This window comes from Sminthopsis crassicaudata, chromosome 5 (genome assembly GCF_048593235.1).
Source record: "Sminthopsis crassicaudata isolate SCR6 chromosome 5, ASM4859323v1, whole genome shotgun sequence".
Lineage (NCBI taxonomy): Eukaryota > Metazoa > Chordata > Mammalia > Dasyuromorphia > Dasyuridae > Sminthopsis > Sminthopsis crassicaudata.
In genome coordinates, this window is record NC_133621.1 from 298222372 (window position 1) to 298228371 (window position 6000).

The window sequence follows — 6000 nt, forward strand, 5'->3', positions numbered from 1 at the left end:
TAATAAATACATATGTACACATATATACATATATCTATAAATATATACATAGCTATATATATATACATATACACCCAATATATATAATAGACATTTATATATCTATAAATATATGCATATATATATCCATACATCCACACATCTATACACATATACTCATGTGTATATATATGTAATAAATACATATGTACACATATATACATATATCTATAAATATATACATAGCTATATATATATACATATACACCCAATATATATAATAGACATTTATATATCTATAAATATATGCATATATATCCATACATCCACACATCTATACACATATACTCATGTGTATATATATGTAATAAATACATATGTACACATATATACATATATCTATAAATATATACATACCTATCTGTATAGATATATACCCAACACATATAATAGGCATTTATATATCTATAAATCATATATCTATAAATATATGCATATATCCATCCATCCACATATACTCATGTATACTCATATAATATACATATAACAAATATATATACACACATATACATATATCTATAAATATATGCATACCTATATATATACATGTACACTAAATATATACAATAGACATTTATATATCTAAAAATATATGCATATATATGCATACATAATGCATACATACACATATACTTATGTGTATACATATATAAATACATATGTGCACACATATACATATATCTATAAATATATATACATACCTATATATATACATATATACTAAATATATATAATAGACATTTATATATCTAAAATATATGCATATATATCCATCCATATATACATACACATATACTCATGTGTATACATATATAATAAATATATATATATATAAATATACATATATCTATAAATATATACATACCTATGTGTATAGATACACACCCAACACATATAATAGACATTTATATATCTATAAATATATATATATGCATCCATCCATTCATACATACACATATACTTATGTGTATACATATAATAAACATATATACACATATACACTAAATATATATATGACATTTATATATCTATAAATATATGCATATATATCCATCCATCCATCCATCCATCCATATACATATACTCATGTGTATACATATAATAAATATATATACACACATATACATCAATATCTATAAATATATATGTACACATAAATACCCAATACATATAATAGACATTTATATATCTAAAATATATGCATATATATCCATCCATCCATATATACATATACATATACTCATGTGTATACATATAATAAATATATATACACACATATACATCAATATCTATAAATATATATGTACACATAAATACCCAATACATATAATAGATATTTATATATCTGTAAGTCATATATCTATAAATATATGTATAACATACGCACTTAATCGATATAATAAATATCTACAGAGACAGGCTTGTGATGCTCATTGGTGCAGGGAAGATCCAAGCAGGATATTTCCCTCCCGATGCAGATAGACATCTTCTTTGCAATTTATGTTCTTAGCTGCTTAGAACACTGAGAGGTCCACTAATTTGCCCCGGGTCACACAGCCCACAGCCCATTGCATCAGAGTTGGGACTTTTACTCCATTCTTCCTGGCTCCCTATTTAACACAGGACACTGAAATCTCATGTACATGTGCACACATGTAATATACACGTATATGCAGGTCCTGTGTAAGTTCTGATGATTGATCCATCCCCGTCCTAGGACCTCCCCCCATACACTCTTCTCTGTCCCTCTTCCCCCCACAATTGACAGAGAGTCCAATAGATTGGGGAAAAGGCTAGATTCACCATTTGAGGACCTGACTTTGAATCTCAACTCTACCACTTATTATCTTTGTGACTCTTGGGTCACTCAATCCTCCCAAGCTCAGTGTCTTATCTTATTTATAGATAGAAATGTCTATTATAAGAAATGAGGGGCTTGGAAGGAGATAGTTTTAGGGTCCCACCCCATGCCCTTGGGCACTTGGGCGAGGGTTACTGCGCCCAGTAGATTTAGGCCAGTGAGGGAGAATAGGTCAGTGAGGTAGCTACACCTGCCTAGACCACTAATTGCCCCTGCTGGCCTGCGTGGGGGTGAACAGCAAGATGCAGGCAAGCCTCTGATGAAATGACTGGGGGATCTGGGAATCGCTGATTGGGTGGGCTGGGCCACCCCGCCCCTCTCTCCAGAGGTGACCTCTGGTGTCCATGTCTGGCAGGATCAGTAAAATGGATGGGACAGAACCACCCCTGTCCCCTAATCCAGAGCTCACCGACAATGTGAGGCAAGAACTCTGGACTGCAAACCGGGAGAATGGCTGTCTGTCCCTGGCTTCCTTTGTCATCCCGGTTCAAGCCCCAGACCTTGAAGAGGTCTCGGGGATCATCTAGTCCAGCCAGCCCTTTTTCATATGGGGAAACTGAGGTCTGGGAAAGTTTGATGATTCATATAGATAGCAAGTCAGGCTCTCTCCGACTCAGGCTTTTACTCTACCCCTTTCTCTCTCTGGACCTCTTTCCTCATCCAACAAGTGGGGGGGGGGGAGATCTGTGCTACACCAGTGATTCTTCCCCTGAGCTCCCTGGGTAGACTTCAGGGGGTCTGGGAATGTGCATGGAGAAAGCCACATCATCTTTATTTCAGTAGAACTGATTTCCTTTGTAAAACTGTGCAGTTTATTTTATTTCTTTAAATACATTATTCTGAAGGGTCCCAGAGGTTTCACCAATGACGGCCAAGGGGTCCTGGACATAACTAACAGTGCAGGAGTCCTGACTGCGCTGGGAAGGAGGTTCTAAGCGATCTTTTTCTGTGTCTGTCCCTCCCCCACTCATCCTAGTTCCTCTTCCCTCCTCGATATCTTGGGTCAGATTTCTCTGAGAACACTAAGGCTACTTCTTTCCTTCCCCCTTTCTTTTCCTCCTTCCCCAAAGTCCCCCAGTCTCTTCTCCCTTTCTGCTTCTCCGTGGTCATTTCAGGGCACTGTCCTCTGGGTCTGGGATCCCAGCAGATGTCGGATCATGAGAGGGCACTGCCATCCCGCTCCCCTAGAAGAAGACACTGAAAGCTACAGGGCCCGGCTTCCCTTCTGCCCCGCACCGAGTCTGAGAAGGAAGGGAGAGCATTTCCCGAGAATCTGACTTACCTTTGTAAGCCACAGGTAAGGCAGGGCCAGAATGTAGGCCGCAGGAGGCTCTGTTTGTCCAGGCTCAAGGTCTCTCCCCCTGCTTCCCCCTTCCCGGGCCCCAGATCAATGACCCGACTCCATGGCCTCTTGCTCCGGCCCTTGTCCCCACTGGCCCAGGGCCCCTGGCTCCATTTCGCCCAGCACCTCCAGCTCCCTTTGCCAGTCCCGGCCACCCAGAGACTATTGTGCTTCTCCAGGGTTGGGGGGGGACCCCAGTGGGCTGGGATCAACTTGCTGATGCTGTAAACAGCTGGGGAAGGAAGCCAGCCCCCGCCCCTGCCCTCCATGGGCACCCCGGGGAAGCAGGTGCAGGGAGATTGAAGTTCTCCCCCAGGGGAGCCTCAGTTGCCTAGTGACGTCCTTGAGTTCTTAGTTACATCTGCTGTTCCCAGGTCCCCGTTAGGAGTTTGAGGTGGGGCTAAAGGTGCGCAGTGTGTGGATGGATGGGCAAAGGGGGTGAGGAGATGGGGCGGGCCTTGCCAGCCTGTGTTACACACATGCATATGGTCCAGCTGGGCTGGCCTGGGAAAATACTCTGCCCTCTGGCCCAACCTGGCTCCCCAGTACTGGGGTCTAAAAAGAAACATGGGAAATCTGACCTAAGATATGGAGAAGGCAGATACAAGAGAGTGAATTTTGGTATTGGTATTATTCCATTGGGGATCAGACTATATATATATTTGTAGTTTTTTTTTAACTCAACAATATTTTATCCCCCCCATTTTCATGTAAAGTTAGTTTTCAACATTTACTTTTGTAAGATTTTGAGTTCCAATTTTTTTCTCTCTCCCTTCCCCCCACCTTTCCCCAAATGGCAAGCAAGCCAATATATATTAAGCATGTGCAATTATTTAATATATATTTCCACAATTATTGTGCTGCACAAAAAAAAAATCAGATAAAAAGGGGAAAAATGAGAAAGAAAACAAAATAAAGCAAACAACAACATAAAGACTGAGAATGTTGTTGTGATCCACTCTCAGTTCCCATGGTTCTCTCTGTGGGTATAAATGGCTCTCACCATCACAAGACCATTGGAACTGGCCTGAATCATCTCATTGTTAAAGAGAGCCACGTCCATCAGAACTGATCATTGTATAATCTTGCTGTTGTCGTGTACAATGTTCTCCTGGTTCTGCTCATTTCACTCAGCATCAGTTCCTGTCAGTCTCTCCAGGCCTCTCTGAAATCATTCTGCTGGACATTTCTTACAGAACAGTAATATTCCATCACATTCCTATATCACAATTCATTCAGCCATTCTCCAGCTGATGGGCCTCTACTCAGTTTCCAGTTCCTGGCCACTACAAAAAGGGCTGCCACAAACATTTGGGTCCCTTTCCCTCCATTAAGATCTCTTTGGGACACAGGTTAGTAGAGACACTGCTACATCAAAGAGAATGTACAGTTTGATAGCCCTTTGAGCAGAGTTCCAAATTGCTCTCCCGATTTGGTGTTGTCTGATGATTAGACAATAACTCCCTGTAAGAATTTGGATAATTCACATCTCTTTAGGTTTCTACTTTCTCATCTGCAAAGTGAGGGGGCTGAATAAGGTGGTCTCTAGGTTTGCCTCAATTCTGGCACGCATTGACTAGTTCTCCAGTGGCTCCCAGGATATTGGTAAGAGTCTTAGTTACTCCAATTGATTACCATGGATAGTAGGTCCTGAGCGTGTAAAGGACTGGGAAGGGATAAGTGCTTGGGGTTTATGTTAGCATCTGTCCCTGTTCAGCTCCAGCTTCTAACTCACATTTCCAGATTTATCCTTAGCATCCCTTGAAGAGCATCCCAGCCCCATGGGACTCTGAGATTCTCATTATCATAGTTTTTATCCTTCCCCCTAGAAGTAACTTCCTTTTCCCCTTCCTCAAAGAAGACCACTAAATCCTCCACTCACTCCAACCCTCTCCTAGAATGGCTTTCCCCTCACATCAGATCCTTCACCATCTTAGAAACATTGCTGTGTCCTTACCCTTATGGAGTCGTCCCTTCCTCAAATTGCCCTGGGTACTACTAGCCCACCCCCATTATATGTTACTATATTACAGCCCCTCCCCACATTATTGCTTTAGAGAGAATCTTGGACCTGTCATTTACCTTGGAGAAGATGTGTAAGAGTCCTGTACTCTCAGGTTCATAGATCCAGAGCTAAGAGGGACCTCAGAGGCCATGGAGACTTTTACTTAAGTGAGGAAGATGAGCGACTTCATTTAGAGGCCATTAATTCCAATCGACCTTCCATTTGACAGATCAGTACATTAAGGGAAGTTAGGGGTCTTGTCTAAGGTCACAGGTGGGGCTCTACGTCAGCTAGTTTGACTTCAGGGACTCTTGTCTTTTCCACTAGGTCATGCTGCACTCCTCATCAAGACAACTCTTCCCTCCCCCATCAGGGATGATTGTTAGTCCTTTTTCTCCACCTATTCCCAAAGGGACAACCCCTCCCCATAGGGACAACCCCTACCTGAAGGTAGAAAGGAAGTAGGTGGTGGGTGAAACTAAGAAGAGAAGCCTGGATCTTTGCCCTGTGAGTACTTTGCAGAGAGTGGGGGTGGGAACCAGCAGTAGCAGAGTCTAGCTGGGGGTTGTAAGCAGAGGCTCCAAGAATGACAGACCCTTCTCTCATTCTCCCCCAAAGATCCCTAGATCCATTTTTGGGATTGAGGATTTATGGAGGGAGTCAATAGAATAGAATAAGAGTTTGAAGAGAAAGTCACAAAGAATCAGCCTGCTTTATGCAATCACTCCCCTCTGCAAACAGGCCAGGGAGTTC

At 41.5% G+C, this 6000-nt stretch overlaps 1 protein-coding gene across 1 annotated transcript in view; it reads right to left on the reverse strand.

The window, feature by feature from the left end:
• Nucleotides 1–3459, reverse strand: part of TMPRSS6 (transmembrane serine protease 6) — a 57609-nt gene extending 54150 nt beyond the window's left edge. Inside the window, exon 1 of the mRNA XM_074271606.1 lies at nt 3183–3459. The gene's annotated coding sequence lies outside the window, so the exon portion shown is untranslated. The remainder of the gene's footprint in view (nt 1–3182) is intronic.
• Nucleotides 3460–6000: the final 2541 nt, after the last annotated feature.